The following is a 17,636-nucleotide window of genomic DNA, read 5'->3' on the forward strand; positions in this document are numbered from 1 at the left end:
CTCTGATGATCAATAATGTTGAGCACCTTTTCACATACCCATTTTCCATTTATATATCTTCTTTGGAGAAATGCTTATTCAGATCATTTGCCCATTTTTTTAATTAGATTACTAGATTTGCTTTCCTATTTAGTTGTTTGAGCTTCTTAAGTATTCTGGTTATTAATCTCTTGTCAGATGAAGAGCTTGCAAATATCTTCCCGTATTCTGTAGTTTGTCATTTTGTTGATTGTTTCCTTTTCTATGTAGAGGTTTTTAACTTGATGTGGTCCCATTTGTTCCTTTTTGTTTTGGTTGCCTGCACTGGTAGGGGTGTTACTCAAGAAATCCTTGTCTAGTCCATTGTCCTGGAGAGTGTCCCCAATGTTTTTGTATGGTAATTTTATAGTTTGAGTTCTTAGATTTAACTCTTTAATTCATTTTGATTTTATTTTTGTATATGGCAAGAGACACTGGTCTAATTTTATTATTCTGCATATGGATATCCAGTTTTCCCCATACCATCTACCGAAAAGACTGCCCTTTCCCCAATGTATATGATTGACACTTTGGTCAAAAATGAGTTCAGTGTAGATGTATGGATTTATTTCTCTATTCTTTTCCATTGGTCTATGTATCTGTTTTTATGCCAGTACCATGCTGTTTTGGTTACTATAGCTCTGTACTATACTTTGAAGTCAGGTAATGTGATTCCTCCAGTTTTGTTGCCCTTTTTTTTTGAGGATGGCTTTGGCTATTCTGGGTCTTTTGTGGTTCTAGGGTTTATTTTTTTCTATTTCTGTGAAGAATGTCATTGGTATTTTGATAGGGATTGCACTGATCTTTAGATTGCTTTGAGTAGTGTGGACATTTTACCAATGTTGATTCTTCAGATCCACAAACACAGAATATCTTTCTGTTATTTTTTTCTTCAATTTCACCAATGTTGGTTCTTCAGATCCACAAACACAGAATATCTTTCTGTTATTTTTTCTTCAATTTCTTGCATCAGTGTTTTATAATTTTCATTGTAGAGATCTTTCACTTCTTTGGTTAATTTTATTCCTAAGTATTTTGCTTTATTTGTGGCTATTGTAAATGGGATTTCTTTCTTGAGTTCTTTTTCAGATTGTTCTGTTGGCATATAGAAGTGTCACTGATTTTTTATGTTGATTTTGCATTCTGACACATTACTGAATTTGTTTGTCAGTTCTAATAGTTTTTTGTGGAATCTTTAGGTTTTGCCAAATATAACATCATATTATCAGCAAACAAGGGTAATTTGACTTCTACCTTTCCAACATCAGTACTCTTTATTTTTGTTTCTCTTTTTTGACTACTCTAGCTAAGACTTCTAGTACTATGTTCAATGGAGTGGTGAAAGTGAGAATCCTTCTCTTCTTCCAGGTCTTAGAAAAAAGGCTTTCTGTTTTTCCCCATTCAGTATGACACTAGCCTGTGGGTCTGTTATACATGGTTTTTATTTTGTTAAGCTATGTTCCTTCAACACCCAGTTTTTTTGAGTAATTTTATCATTAAGGGATGTTGAGTTTTATCAAATGCTTTTTAAGCACCAATTGAAATGATCATATGGGTTTTGTCCTTCATTCTGTTGATATAATGTATCACTTTGAATGATTTGCATATGTGATTCATTTTGTATCCCTGGAGTAAATTGTACTTGGTCATGATGAGTGTTATTTTAATGTGTTGTTGAATTTGAATTTTTAATGTTTTGTTGATGATTTTTTGCATCAATGTTCCTCATTAGCTTTCTTCTTTTGGTGTGTCTTTGTCTGGTTTTGATATCAGGTTAATTCTGGCCTCATAGAATGAATTTGGAAGTATTCTGTCCTCTATTTTACAGAACAGTTTAAGTAGGATTGGTGTTAGTCCTCTTTAAATGCTTGGTAAAAATTGGCAGGAAGCTACCGGGCGCTGAGCTTTTCTTTGCTGGAAGAATTTTTATTACAGTTTCAATCTCATTACTTGTTTTTAGTCTGTTCAGATTTTGGATTTCAGCCCCTTCTAATTATTATCTTAAAATATTTGTTGTCAAATAAAGATTGAATAGATTCAAACCGTGTGGCATGATGATTTAATATATGTGTACATTGTATAATAATTACCACAATCAAAGTGATTACACATTCATCACCACCTATTCTCTATACTAGATGCCCAGAACTTTTTTTATCTTATAACTAATTGTTTATACCCTTTGATCAACATCTCTCCATTTTCACCTTCCTCTAGCCCCGGCATATTATTCTACTCTCTGTGTTTTTAAGCTCAACCCTTTTTAGATTCCACATACAAGTGCAATCATACAGTATTTGTCTTTCTGGGTTTGGGCTTATTTCACTTAGTATAATGTCCTCCAGTTGTGTCCATGTTATCACAAATGGCAGGATTTCCTTCTATTTATAGCTGAATAATATTCCACTGTATATATGTGTCACAATTTCTTTATCTTATCCAGCTATCCATTGATGGATACTTAGGTTGTTTCCATATCCTGGCTGTTGTAAATAATGTTTAAATGAACATGGCAGTGCAGATATGACTTCAAGATGCTGATTTTATTTCCTTCCAGTAAGATTGTTGGACATATAGTAATTCTATTTTTAATTTTTAAGGAACCTTCATGGTATTTCCCATGTGGCTATACCAGTTTACATTCCCCTTTCTGATTTTTAAAGTAGCATCTTTTTGATATTATTTTATTCTTTCCATTTATCTCTCCATTCATTCATCCCCTTATAAAACTATATTTCAAACCCCACTTACATCAGATATATTCCCTTTTAATGAAAGAGTACTTAGAGTAAAGGGCAAGAGGAAAAGAAGATAGAAGAACAATTAAAAAAAAACTTCCACAATAACACTTTTACCAGAAAATGTGTGGTAGCAACATTTAAATAATTTGCCACACTTTTATTAAGCTTCTTTTATTTCCCAGGTTCTGATTAGTGCTGGGGATATGAAGATTAATAAGATATGGTTACTACTCTCAAAAGTTTATTGTATAGTTTAAAAAAAACCGAATGTGTGAACAAGATTAAGAAACTGTTTTCGAGACTAATCAAAACCCCTTTAGGGGACATTTTGGACACAAAAGAAGTAGTGGTCAAATATACTGTGTTTGACCAGTATAGGAGGGAGGACAGAGATGCTTAGGACAAAAGAGATCATTGAAACAACCTTGTTAACTGAGGAGCTGTTTCCAGGAGAGCATCTGGAAGAAGGACTTTGCAGGCAAGAAGTAGAAACGTCAGATCCCCTGAGATTTTGTGGAATCTTAAAAAAGGACTTGAATAGACTAGGTAGGGTGTAAGTGGGATACTCTGAAAGAAGTGAAGCATGATGAACTAAAAGGAGTGGGTAAATTCCTTCAATCATCTATTCATTTACAATGTGTAAAGTTCAAATTGAATATCAGGAACCGTGCTGGGAGTGGGCCTACAAGGATGAAGAACACATAATTCTTACCTGTGAGATGCTTACATCCTGGTAGATGAAGCCAAAATCTAAGCAAATAATTTCAGCAATGTGATAGGTATTAAAGTAGAGATTTGCAAGACACATGGTCGGAACACAAAGGGAAAAATTACACAACTCCTCCAAGGGGATTTAGGAATTAAGATCGGGGTGAGCTAAGACATGAAGGAGGAGTAGGCATTCTCTGGGAATACAGGAGTGGGGTTAAGGGCAATCCAGGCAAAAGGTATAGCACCAAAGATAAAAGATACATACAGGGTCTTACATGTTGTTTGGTGTGCCCAGATCACAGGATCTGCATGGGAGAATGATAGGCAAAAGACTACAAAAGTCAATGGAACCTAAATGACAATGGGCCTATAAATGCCAGGTTATGAATTCTGGATTTTCTTATGTAAGCTTTAGGGAGCCCTGCAGGAGTTTAGGAAGAAAAGTGGTATAATCAGGCTTACCTTTCAGAAAGGTTAATCTGGATTTACTAGGAAAGAAAATGCAGCTGAATTTCCTGAATGGATACTGGGTGATTCATGGAACCTGCGGGAGAGTTGAGAACGAAGCTCAAGACTGCTTTGAGGAATGACACCCCAAATCATGCTCAGAATTGACTCTGCAGAAAATGGCCATCTGAGATGCTGCTGTCACCGAATGCTACCATAACTCTTTTGCCAGAACCAAACCTCTTTCCACAACACTAGCCAGCAAAACAATCTACAGGGAACATCCTTCCTCCATCTATTCACTTCTGAATCCAAGTGGACCATGAATAAATCTCATTAATAGAGCCAAGATCTCATGCCTCTGCCATTTCTTCCGAGCAGCTGGAGAAGGTAGATTTCTGATTCTACCTGAGGAAGGCTGGGCCCATAGTGTTAGAGATTCTCCAAGCATTGCAAGTATGGCCCAAAGGTACTGGGCTGCTGTGGCAGAGAGCCACCTCACCTGGCAATAGTATTAATGACAAATTGAAAACAGGCAACTTTGAGAAGAGTTCAAAACATTCTGCAGTAGTTCAGGTGATATATGAACTCTGATGCTGATAGTGGGAATGGAAAAGAGAAATCAAAACCAAACGTGAACTTTTAGGAAGTGGGCTCTACAGAAAGAAAACGTATTGGATAAAGGATCTAAGAGATAATAGAGCCAAATGGAACCTAACTTGAGAGACAGGAAGAATGCTAATCTTAACTAGAACTAGGAAAAAAGCAGGATGATTATGTTAAAGGATGGTAAAAGTGGAAACAGAGGAATACATATTTTGACATTTAAAAGATTTAGTGATCTAGAAGTTCACTTTTTGGATATTTTATTTTTCAACAATACTGGCCAAATGAGATTTTATTTATTTATTTCAGAATTAAATTTTATTTTACATCCATAGAAATCATGAAAAACATTTACATTTTTCCACATAACAATATAACATTTCAACAGAGTATTTCTGGCTGTAAAGAAGATCTTGTTGATTTGTACAATTGAAACAACAGTTTTTGTTCCTTAAAGTAAACAAAATGACTAGGTGAATGTTTAAAATTTTTGAGTCTAGATATAAACATATGGATTCATTATTAACATCCTATACTGTCCATTACTAAATTATTCCCATTATCAATTAGCACTCATGTGTGAAGATTCATTCTTAACATTGTTTTGGTCGGTTGGAATACAGTAGAAAATGTTGCGGGAAGTCAGGGACCCCAAACAGAGGGACCAGCTGAAGCTATGACAGAAGAACGTGGATTGTGAAGATTTTATGGACATTTATTAGTTCCCCCAAATTAATGCTTTTGTAATTTCTTATGCCTGTCTTTACTGCAATCACTAAACATAAATTGTAAAGATTTCATGGACACTTATCACTTCCCCAATCAATACCCTTGTGATTTCCTATGCCTGTCTTTGCTTTAATCTCTTAATCCTGTCCGCCGAGGAGGATGTATGTGGCCTCAGGACCATGTGATAATTGCGTTAACTGCACCAATTGTACAGCATGTGTGTTTGAGCAATATGAAATCCGAGCACCTTGAAAAAAGAACAGGATAACAGCAATTGTTCAGGGAATAAGAGAGATAACCTTAAACTCTGACCGCTGGTGAGCCGGGTGGGACAGAGCCACATTTCTCTTCTTTCAAAAGCAAATGGGAGAAATATCACTGAATTCTTTTTCTCAGCACGGAACATCCCTGAGAAAGAGAATGTGCACCTGGGGGTGGGTCTCTAAACTGGCCCACCTCGGGGCGTGGTCGTCTCTTATGGTCGAGTCTGCAGAGATGAAATAAACTCCAGTCTCCTATAGTGCTCCCAGGCTTATTAGGAAGAGGAAATTCCCGCCTAATAAATTTTGGTCAGACCGGTTGATCCCTGTCTCCTGATAAGATGTTATCAATGACAATGGTGCCCAAAACTTCATTAGCAATTTTAATTTCACCTCGGTCCTGTGGTCCTGTGATCTCGCCCTGCCTCCACTGGCCTTGTGATATTCTATTACCCTGTTAAGTGCTTGATGTCTGTCACCCACACCTATTCACACACTCAGGGATCCTACCAACGTGTGATGTCTCCCTCAGACTCCCAGCTTTAAAATTTCTCTCTTTTGTTTATTTCTCAAGCCAGCCAACGCTTAGGGAAACTAGAAAAGAACCTACGTGATTATCGGGGCAGGTCCCCCGATAAGAAAAACTAACACAAGCCAGAAATATTAAGCACACATTTTTGCTACATATAAAACTGCATGGTAATTACACCACATATATACAGTTCTTACTAACCTTTATTACCCATAAATTTTTTAAAATCATTTTTACAAGTAATCTGGATATTTTGACTATCTGAAATCAAATGATTGCTATTTTTAATGTTTGCACAAAAAATTAATTAAAAAATCATTTTACTAAGGTTAAAATTTCCAGTAAGTCTATTGGCAGATATAAATAAAGCAAAATTTTGGCCGGGCATGGTGGCTCACACCTGTAATCCTAGCACTTTGGGAGGCCGAAGGGGCGGATCACTTGAGGTCAGGAGTTTGGCCAACATGGTGAAACCCCATCTGTACTAAACCAGCCTGGCCAACATGGTGTGAAACCCCATCTGTCCTTAAAAAAAATACAAAAATTATCCAGGCATGGGGGTGGGTGCCTGTAATCCCAACTACTTGGGAGGCTGAGGCAGGAGAAATGGTTGAACCTGGGAAGCAGAGGCTGCAGTGAGCTGAGATTGCACCACTGCACTTCAGCCTGGGCAACAGAGTGAGAATCTGTCTCAAAAAAAAAAAAAAAAAAAAGAGGGAGATATAAAGCAAAATTTTAAATGGATTGCTCATTTTCTATAGCAGTCAGCTTTAAACATATGTACAAAATAAGTAAGCAAATGATGCTATGAGGAGATAAAATTATCTTAGAAATTAGTTTTTAGGATCAGCCTTAAATTTTTCAGAAATTATTAGAGTATGATTTAATTATTTTTTCAGTGGCTTACATAAAATAAAATGAAATAATTATTCCTGCTACATGGGTTAAAGATTCTAATAACTAAATAGGCTTAAATTTGGACTAAGGCATAGTTATTTGAAATAAGTAGTGCAAGTTTTAAGTAATGTCTGGTTTCTTTATGAAGTAAGTATAGATTTTAAATACCTTATGTTTGTGATTCAGAATGTCAAGTCATAGCATGTGTTGACAGTAAATGTCTATGGCAGGGAAGCAATGTTTGGTCTGCTATGAAGGACAATAAAAACATGTTTTTATCTTGAGAGGAGAAAGGAATATTAAATAGAAATTATATCAGAAAGGAAAAGCCTGGTCCCAAAATAAAAGGGCCATTAATTGAAGAGAAGAATATTATTCTTTATTGACACTTAGCATTATCCTTATTACTAGGACTAGTGTAATTCTTATTATATATTACAATCATTACATATATATGAATACACATGTAAAAATACAGACACTGCATGATGACTAAGCAATTTTGGAATAAATCCATAGACTAAGTCATAGAATACATAAATTATTTATATCTTAACTGCTCATTTATACCTGAACAAATTTTCATTAAGCATATCAGTAATTTTCAAATGATGTAATAAAAAATCTGGTTGTAGTATTTCATTACTTTGCTGAATTATATTTGCAAAAAAAGAAACTAGCTACCTCACTTATTTTAATGTGAGTATATTCTGAGTTATATTATAAGAATACAGGTATATAGCTTAAAAGATCCTAAATTTTTCATGAGGAGACATAGGATAAATTTCCTGTAAGGTGTCACTGGTGTGTATTTGCAAAACATTTTAAAACTGAAAACTTTAGAAGTTTGAAGATCAGACATTGGAAAAAGTGTATACTCCACTACTATACCGCTGGCGTACTTCTATAAAAGGACTGTTAGTGAAATCAATCAGTTGGACAAAATTGTAGAATTTTATCAGTGAATTGCTTGACATCCAATCATTTTCTGTTGACATGAAATGTGCATTATGCTTTCACAGGTTTTAAAGTTTACATTGGCTGGATTTACCAATATAAAACAATAAGAAAAAATAAGGAAAGCAGACATTGGGGTAATAATGGGTCACAATCTCCATGGCACTGGAGAATAGAAATATCTCTATTAGTACCACTAATAGGACCCTTTGGAAAGGAAGGCCAAAGTGAAAGCCAGCAGTCACATGCGGTGACACCTGCCAGTTTCTGCTGTGTGGTAAGAGCAGTACATAAAAATAAAAGCTCCTCCCTGAGAAAATCCTCCCAAAATAATTGTCAGAAAGAATGCCATTCTACACCTCTTGATCTACCAAAGTTTTTACATTTTCTGCTGCCTATTTAATTCCAGGTTCCTCCTCCTGGGAATCTGGTGAAAGCCCAAAAACATCAAACCAAGAAGATATAGCCATGTTCATATTTAATGTCATGGGCATAATTAGCACATGTGGGCAGATACATTTGATATGTGAACTTCTGATACCTGCAAAGTCTCTGCCCATCTGTGCCCGATATCCTCCCATCCATGAAGAAAAATCACCGCGGCTGTGGCCTTCTGGGCAGTGGACCCTGTGGCAGGCAGCAGAGCAGACATGCATTGCTGTATATCCACCCACTAGGTGGACTGTGCAAGTGGAGGGGGCGTGGGCCAAGGGCCAGTGAGTGGAAAGTCCAGCCGGCCTCACCTGGGTGCTTGCTCAGGCGCCATCATCACGTATTTAAGAAGCCGTTGGCTATATTCCAGGAATTGAGACGCTCACCCACATGTAAAAGTATTTGGCTTCTGTTCTCTGGAATAGATATGCATTAAGATTTTGCAAATTTAGAATATAGATAGAAATATTTAAGAGTTTGACATTTTTAACATGTCACCAGATGTTACTTTTCCTGGTATTTAGTTCTATGTAGTTAGGGGTTGACTCTTCAGTGATTTACTTATTCAAATACATAGTTTGTGTCCCTATGTAGTGTCTATAGAGAACATTTCTCTCTGTATTGTTTTATGGTGATAGCTGCTACAGTCTAACCAGTCCAAACTGTGAAAAAGTGACAAGAAATATTAATTGCTATTTGTCCCACATCTACCATGAATCTTTTCCACTTAGGCAAACACTATGTAAATTTCCTGGAAATGTCACTTGAGGGAGCTTGTGGCCCTGATCTGTCCCCATCAGAAATCTGGCAGCCAGTGAACATGATCTTGGGCCAGGTGGAAGCAGATTTTGATTGGCAGGTGCAGCTCCCCTCACCCCCCCACCTGCCCCCCAACTCCCCCCCAGCTTCTCCAGCCCCTACCCCTGTTCCTCGCCAAGATACACAGACAGAGTGAGGCTCTGGAGCAGTGTAAAGGCCTGCCTATATGTTGCCTGCTTCCTGAGTGCTCCCATAGCTTCCTTAGGACCTTTGACAAAACTCCTTTTCATCAGAAAAATTTGGACAAGAAGACTTTCTTTTCTTCACATTTGGGCCTAAGGAGTATAAGTGTTCATATCCTCTCACAAGCAGTTTCTGAGTAAATAAGGTCCCTCCAGCTCTGAACAAAGATCTGTCTTCATAGATTCCTTTCATCTAGACAGTTCTGACTAGCTACTGTTGTATGGCCTGAAAAAATCTGCTCTTCATCTTTTGATTCTGTCATTCTTATAAAAACAAACAACAAAGTGCTCCAGACATCTTTGTACTGTCATAAAACCTAGACAAGTGAGTGTAGATTTACCAAAACAATCTTTCCTTAGTTGCATATAATATACAGAGTATAATAAACAAAAGTATTACTTGTAATATGATGACAAGAAGCTCAGCCATGGAGTCACCAGGCATGAGCTCTAATCTTTGTTCTGCAGCTTGATTTTAAGCTGTGTAAACTTGTGCAAGTCAACTAGCATCTTTGAACATTATCTGAAAGACAGGACTATATTTCAGACATTGAGGTATTTATGAAAATACTGTTTTAACTACCAAGAGATCCACTTACAGATGTGTCACTGGTGCAGCATGTGATCTACTCAGGACTCAGCACAGCCTACAAGGTCCTGGATAATCTGACCACCTGAGGAAACATTCTCCTTCTTCACCCTCCACCACTCTCCCCTGACTCATTGTGCTTTGAGCACCCACTGGCCATGCATTCCTCGTTAAGGTTTTGCAAAACTATTCTCTTTGCCAGCAGCTTTGTGTGTTCCATTCCCACTTCTACCAACCACCCCCTGCCCATCCTTCAAGTTTCAGCCTAAATATCAGTTCCTCATATAAAACTTCCTGGCCCACCAGAGTGGCTGGGGTCTGATGCAACTAGAACCTATTTCCTCTGCTTCTTTATAGAAATACTCAAAATTATAATGTAAACATTATTGCAATTAATGGTATAATGTCAGTATTTACCATCAGACTATAATTTATATGAGAGCAGGGTGATTTTTGTATGGTTACTGGGCCTAGATCTTAGGTTGCTGGACAGTACCTGGGATATAGAAGGCGCTCAATAAGTATTGAGTGAAAGAGTGAATGAACCCACTACATGCCCTCGCATTTTCATGTTATTGCATGTACTGATGCATCTGATTGGGAGAGCCTTCTCTCTGATTTGATATTCCTTCACTGAATGAATCAATTCAGGGATCGCATCCTCCAGACATTTATTATAGATCCTTGGTAAATGCTAAATGCTTTCACAGTGTCTTGTATTTTCCTCTATGACAGAGGCTACATACTAGATTTACCTGGGTGTTAACAAATGCTGATGTCCAGACACTGCCCCAGACCAATTAAACCAGAACCTCTCTTCCCAGCATCATTTCTTGAAAGGTCTCCGTGGTATTTCTAATATGAAGCCAAGGTTAAGAACCACTGATTACTATACTGTGTCCTTATGTATTAAATATATGCATGTCTATGTCTGCTAGGAGGCTCAGCCCTTTGAAAGAAAGAACTTTTCTTATTCATTCTCCTAGCCTGTGGATCTAGCATAGCAGGCATTTTGGTGACCAAAGACAAAAAAGGTTTTTGAATGAGTGGTTAGATGAACATTTGTTACTGAAGTAAGTACATGTCATCACCAGACCATGTTTTCCTCAGATATGAGTGAGAAGGGAATGCCTTAATAAAGACAATGACTTCCAAGTATTATACCAAGGAATTCTCTATTGAGTGAGATAAATATATAATTATCTGTTACTGACAAAATTAAACATCCTTTTTCCCTCTTGGATAATACAACAGTATTTCAGTCATAGAGAAAGCTTTCCAAAAGTATTTGGTTGTGAGAGAGTAATTGAATTGAGAACTATTGTGAATTGAAGCCAAACACACCAGAGTTTCACAGATCAGGCAGACATATGTTAATAGGACAATCACTGTTTCCTTTTTAGCCCTAAATGTAGAGCAGCTGAATAGGATAGTATCTAGAGTGAAAAAATGAATAAAGTGCAGTTTTTTTTCAAAAATCAATTGCCAAGAACCGCAATGATTTAATCAGTAGGGACTTCTGGACAAAGTACAAATAAACTTGTTAATATGTAGGGCATTCTGCCTGCCTGCAAAAGTTGGAGCTTTTCATAGTTCAGGGTAAAATTCTGTAAACTTTGTGAATTCATATCTATGTGAATATATGCTTTTTCCTAGGAATACAGAATATAGCTTTTATCAGCATCTTTAAAAAGTCTAGTTTTCAAAAAGGGTCATTACTAAGAGGGAGTTTTGGGTCCCTACTGACATCTGTGGTAACATTAGCCTGGTGTGGACCAGGAAGCCTGATCAGGTCTTCTGACCCAAGCTAAACAGACCTAGACTCTTCAGCCTTGTCCATAATCTCCAGTTCAGTCACACAGAAGTGCCAAAAATCCTCCTAACTTCCTATGTCTTTATGTGACAGTTTTATCTTTGGTTTCTAATCATTTTTAATTTACCTTATTTAATTTAAAGTTCCCAGAATTTTCATCATCCCAACATTGTCACTTCTTCTTCTTCTTCACCACTTATTTCTAGACAACTTATTTTGTGTCTTCTTCAAGTTTGTTTCTTTTGGATTATGTTCCTAACATATATAGAAAGTTGCAGATTATGACCTACAAGAGGACCCTAGGGAACACTGGCTTTTATTGAGCAGATGGAATAGGAAATTATACGAGAATGACACAGGTCCATCAGAGAAATGGGAGAAGAACCATCAAGAGAAGATGAGATCAAGGACAGGGTGAGTTACAACAGGAATATTCCTTGCATGTGTCCTTGGATGGAGGTTGTGAGTGACCTCATGGGAGTATTTTCCTGAGGACATGGAGGTGGAAGTCAGACTGCAGTGGGTTAAAGGGTCACTAATGAGCCAGTGGTTTCAGTGACATGGTTAGCTATAAAGAGAAGGAAAGAGGAGGAAACAAGAGATTCGGTTGATCATTTATTTGGATAAAAAGCCCTATATATGCTGAAGGAAAGAATGCAAGGGGCGAGTAATGTTTCAGAAGCAAGAGGAAAATTTAATGTTACAATCCCTCAACATGAGGAAAAAACGGTCTATTTTTGGTGTTTTTATTTCATTGTATAGTGTCTTTGAAGACGAGTTGCCTATTTTTCTTGGTAGAGCTATATATAGTAAAACCCTGTATCCATAAAGCATAGCTCCAGGTAGTCAATAGTAAGGTTATATTGAGAAGATAAAGATTTCTTATTCTTCACTTCAAAAATAGTTTGATATTCTCACCTCTTCACTTCCCCGCTTTAATGTTGGCAGATGATACATATGTTCTCTTTTCTAAAGCAACCACATTCACCACTTGTCTTCATACTAGGCATTATTCCCTCTTTCTACCATTTTCAATCTGTTTGGCTACATACATGTTTAATTCACCCCTGTTATTCCCTAAACCTTGAGAGTTTCAAATCCACTTTATTCAGTACACTTTCAAATTAACATTCTAATTCTCTCTTTTATCTCTAGTTTTCTTAAAAGTAATTTTGCTCTCTTCTTTCTCAGTTTCTATTTATTTATCACCTCCTGGCAATCTAGCCTTTGTCCTCAGCAGTTGCCTTTGCCTATCCTCTCACCTGCAAATGACAAGGAAGAGAATCCACACCTTCTGCCCACTCTGTCTCACTTTCTGCTCACTTCCTGGACCCTGGAGCCTGCTTGCTTTGCCCTGTGGGATCCCTTCTCTGTTTTCTATTGTTATTGGTTCCAAGTTTGGCTCTTGCATAGAGCAGGTATTCACAGCTGTATGACTCGTGGTGCAAAGGTGAAGGGTACCACAGGTACACAGAATTGTTATGGTATATGGTGGTGGTGAGTGAAGGCCCTTACTTCAAGCTTCTTTAGTTTATATTCTAATTCCTCCACTTATGACCTATGTGGCCCTAGGTAGGTTGCTCACTCTTATTGTCAAAAATGAAGATATTAGTTCTTAACTTATAGGCTTATTGGGAGAACCAAATAAGTTAAAGTGCTTAGAATAACACCTGGTCTTTTATATTAAGCTGAATGTCATATGACTTATAAAAATGGCTGTATAATTTTTGTACTAATAAAATAACTGCTTACTATATATTTCAATCATGTTCAGAAATGCATTTATGTAAGTCCCATATCTGCTCTATACTTTAATCCAGATTCAAGGGTTTTACACTTCTAGCATAAAATATAATTTAAAAAGAATCTACCCCATCGTGTTGGACACTTTAGACAATCTGGCATGTAATATATTCTCCATAAATATTATAATTTGCCAGGTGAAAGAGCTTGTTGAAGAAAATCAGAGGCTTTCAAGGAGACAGCAACCTTTATTTACAGGGAGACCACAATGACCAGGGGAAGTGCAAGTCTTCTTAGAGGTTATGCTGAGTGGATAAAGCTCTCATACTGGAGAGCTGGACTTATCTAACAGACCCTTGAGTCCAAACAAGGACAGCCTTTGAGGTTGAAACTATCAGCAGACATGGACCTCGCTGGATCAATAGTTCTCACTTTCTTCATATCCCAATAGGATCATCACCTCCTGTGAAGTTAACCTACCAGAGACTTTGCTCTGTAGGTTGACTGCTCAAGTAAATTAGGCCCACATGGTAATCCTGAGTCAATTTTGGCTCATTCATTCATGGTCAGCAAATACATCTTGAGTATATATAGTAAGTACAAGGAACTAGGCTGGGTACAGGAATACAGTGATGTATAAGCTAGACATAATTCTGTTCTCATTAAACATGCTTAAAGAGAAAAATTTACCTTCGAAATATTGATGGACTTTCTATCTATATTTCAGAGAATCTCACAATACAGCTATTATTTTTATAAGCAAAAGTTTCTTGCAATGTGTAGATTCTACCACTTCATTTTTAAACTTAAAATTAGGACATTAAAAGTTAAAAACCATAACTCTTCATATTGATCCTTTTTTTATAGTCAGTGGGCACAGAAGGGTAATAACAAAATTTTACATTATTTTCAGCAATGTTTCGATAATTTGTTGCCCACAAGTTTCAGAAATTCTCCTCTTAAGACTGTGATTTCCAGGAATCAAACCCTCAGGCTCAGACATCTTAGTCATAAGTACTACTCATTTTCCCAGAGGCTCTGCAGGGTACAAATTTCCAGAAAGACTGAGCCGAGGTCTACAATTTCCTTCCTTCCTCCCCGACCTCTCCCTGTGTTCCCTCCTTTTCTTTCTTCTTCTGTTCCTTCCCTTCCCTTTCAACACCAGACTACAAGAGGTTTGGGTTTCAGTACACTTCTTTATAGTTTTTAAATAGGACATTGTTTGTTATAGGAAAGCACCTTGTACAGATACTATTTTCCCAGCACCTAACTTTTGGATATTTCTTTTCTTCTGGGTTTGAGGACCATAATCTAACTAACTTCTTGTTTGCCTGACTTGCTATTTCTGCTATTTGTCCTGTTTGCAATAAACAAAGCACTTCAGGCATTTCCATATCTTTTGCAAGTTATCCCCTAAAGCTTGGTTTCTTCAAGCCATAGCCTACACATTCTGACATTCCCTCTGCTCAAACACACACTGAAGCTTTCTATCTAAGGACACAAAAACAATGCAGGTTTAAGGTATCAGTCATGTCTGTCAAAGCAACTGCAATTGAGTAGGAAGAATATAAACAGCAATGGCAATAATAATAATTATAAGAATTGTTTATAACTTTATATAATAACTTATACAAAGTATTATAATAATTACATATGGGTATTATATATCATATTTTAATATGTGCATGTGTATATGCATCTATGTATACATATATGTTAAAATCAAATATACATTATATATACACTAAAAAAGACAGTGCTAAAATTCACAGATAGTTGATGCTTTTGGAATTCAGAGGATAAGATTGAGGATTAGACTACTTTGGAAGAATTTTAGCAAAAACAATAGGTAAAGCTATGAAGAATGAGTAGGATTTAGGAAGGAGAAGTGGACAGACTCTGGGGGAAAGTATGGCATAATCGGGAAGACAGTCAGGAAACACAAAGCATTCTTTAGGGACATCTTCTTTTTCTTTTGTTTTTGTTTTTTTCCCAGGAATTGTGTAGTACATTACAGGACAAAGTAAGCCAGAAGTTTGGAAAATAATAACTTTTCCAAAAGGGGACAGGTAGTGGAGGGCCAGGAGGCCAGGCTGAGGAGTTTGCACTTGACTCTGACACCCAGCCAGTGTGAGTCCAGCAAGCATGAGTGATGATTTTTTTATTCCTGGTCATTGGCTATATGCTATTTTAAATATTGAGAATTATGGGGACATTCTGTTACACATGTGTATACCCTGAAAGGAAATTTTAATTTTATTTCATTCTACTTTTTAAATGTTTAAATATATGACAAATAAAAAATATACTTTGATATAAGGAGTAAGCAGGGCTTTTACTTTAGATATTGTTTTCATTCACTAGTAGTTAATCCAACATCATTTGTTAAATACTCCATTTTATCTTCAATTACTTGAAATACTACCTTAATCATTCATATACTGAATTTTCTTATACATCTGGATGTATATTTTGTTTCATTGAAGAATTTATCTATTCTTATACCAAGACCACCCTTCTTTTATTTGTTCTTTTTAAAAAACAATTAGTTTTATTGAAGTATAACTTGAATCCAATTAAATTCACCCTTTTTAACTATAGATTTTGATAAACTTTGTGAAATATGTACTGACATATAACCAGCACCAAATCAAGATAGAACATCTGTCACCCTGAAGTTTTCTTATGCCCCTTTGCAGTCATTCCTCTCTCTGTATCCTCCAACTCCTGATAACTACTGGCCTGATTTTTGTCCCTATAATTTTGCCTTTTCTAGAATTTCATAATAAATGGAATCACACAATAGCCTTTTGTGCTGCGCTTCTTACACATAGCACAATGGCTCTGAGATTCATTCACACTGTTGCATGCAACAGTAGTTCTTTCCTTTTTATTACTGAATAGTATTACATTTACAGATGCAACATGTTTATCCAGACATCATCTAATGAACATTTAGATTGTTCCAAGTTTTTGGTTATTCTGAGTAAAACTATTATGAACATTTGCATACACATCTCTTGTGGAAATGTTTTCATTTATTTTGAGTAAATACTTAAAAGTGGGATTACTGAGTCATCTGGAAAGTACCTAATCAAAAACAATCACACCGTCTCCTAATGTGGCTGAACCGTTTTGCATTTCTACAAGTAGAGTATGAGCTCCAGCTTTTTACATTCTTGTCAACACTTGATACTGTCAGTTTAAAAAATTTTAATCATTCTCATGGGTATATAGTGGTATTTTGATATGGTTTTAGTTTGCATTTCCCTATAGAATAATGACGTTAATTATATTTTCATGTGCTTATTAGTAATTTATAAAAATTCTTTGAAGTCTCTGTTTAAATCTTTGGTCTATTTTTAAAAATCAGGATGTTTGTCTTTCTACTTTGCCTGTTATTTTCATTATTGAGTTGTAAGTATTCTTTATATATTCTCAACACAAATCTTTTATTAGATACATGTTTTCTTCCAAATAATACTGTATATGCTATTGTTACTAGCATTGAAGACGCTTGTTCTATCATTTCAAATTCCTTACAGGAATTCAGCCTTACATGGAAATATACTATATATTGGCACTAGTATTAAAATCAATGGTACTCTTATGAAAAATGCCAATAAAGAAGGCAGAGTGGTCAGGAAATCTCTGTGCATATGAGCACTGCATTTCTAAATATAATCTTCTATCAGTGGCTGGGCAAAGCTTGTACAAGCAACTATCCATCTCTTTTCTTTATTCCTAACTCCCTCGCCTTTTCTTAGAGTGATTTCTCAGGGTCTTGGCCTACTGGTTATCCTTTCAACCTGAGTTTTCATTGCCTTCATATACCTCTCCTCTACTTAGGAAGAAGATAGGTTATAAAGATCATAAAAAACACACCTACATGCTTTTGTCATCATTGATTACTGATTGAGAACCAAACACATTGATTTCACATAATTTAACAATAGGAGAGATCCCAAACCTCAAATTTCAACTCCTGAGTTGTTGAGTAAAAGACCTCATCCATAACAGATATTCATTAAATGTTTCTTAGATCAAATGATGGTAGAAATGTTTCTAATATGCCTTTCCTACCTACTACCCCTAAACATTAATAGCACAGACAGTTATCCTTGATTGGTGAGGATATATATTGGGCAGAATCTTAGCCT

General features: G+C 36.3%; 1 pseudogene; it reads right to left on the reverse strand.

Moving 5' to 3' along the window:
• Nucleotides 1-7,868: 7,868 nt before the first annotated feature.
• LOC101147364 (acyl-protein thioesterase 1-like) lies at nt 7,869-8,550 on the reverse strand (annotated as a pseudogene).
• Nucleotides 8,551-17,636: the final 9,086 nt, after the last annotated feature.

Source organism: Gorilla gorilla, chromosome 6 (genome assembly GCF_029281585.2).
Source record: "Gorilla gorilla gorilla isolate KB3781 chromosome 6, NHGRI_mGorGor1-v2.1_pri, whole genome shotgun sequence".
NCBI classification, from domain to species: domain Eukaryota; kingdom Metazoa; phylum Chordata; class Mammalia; order Primates; family Hominidae; genus Gorilla; species Gorilla gorilla.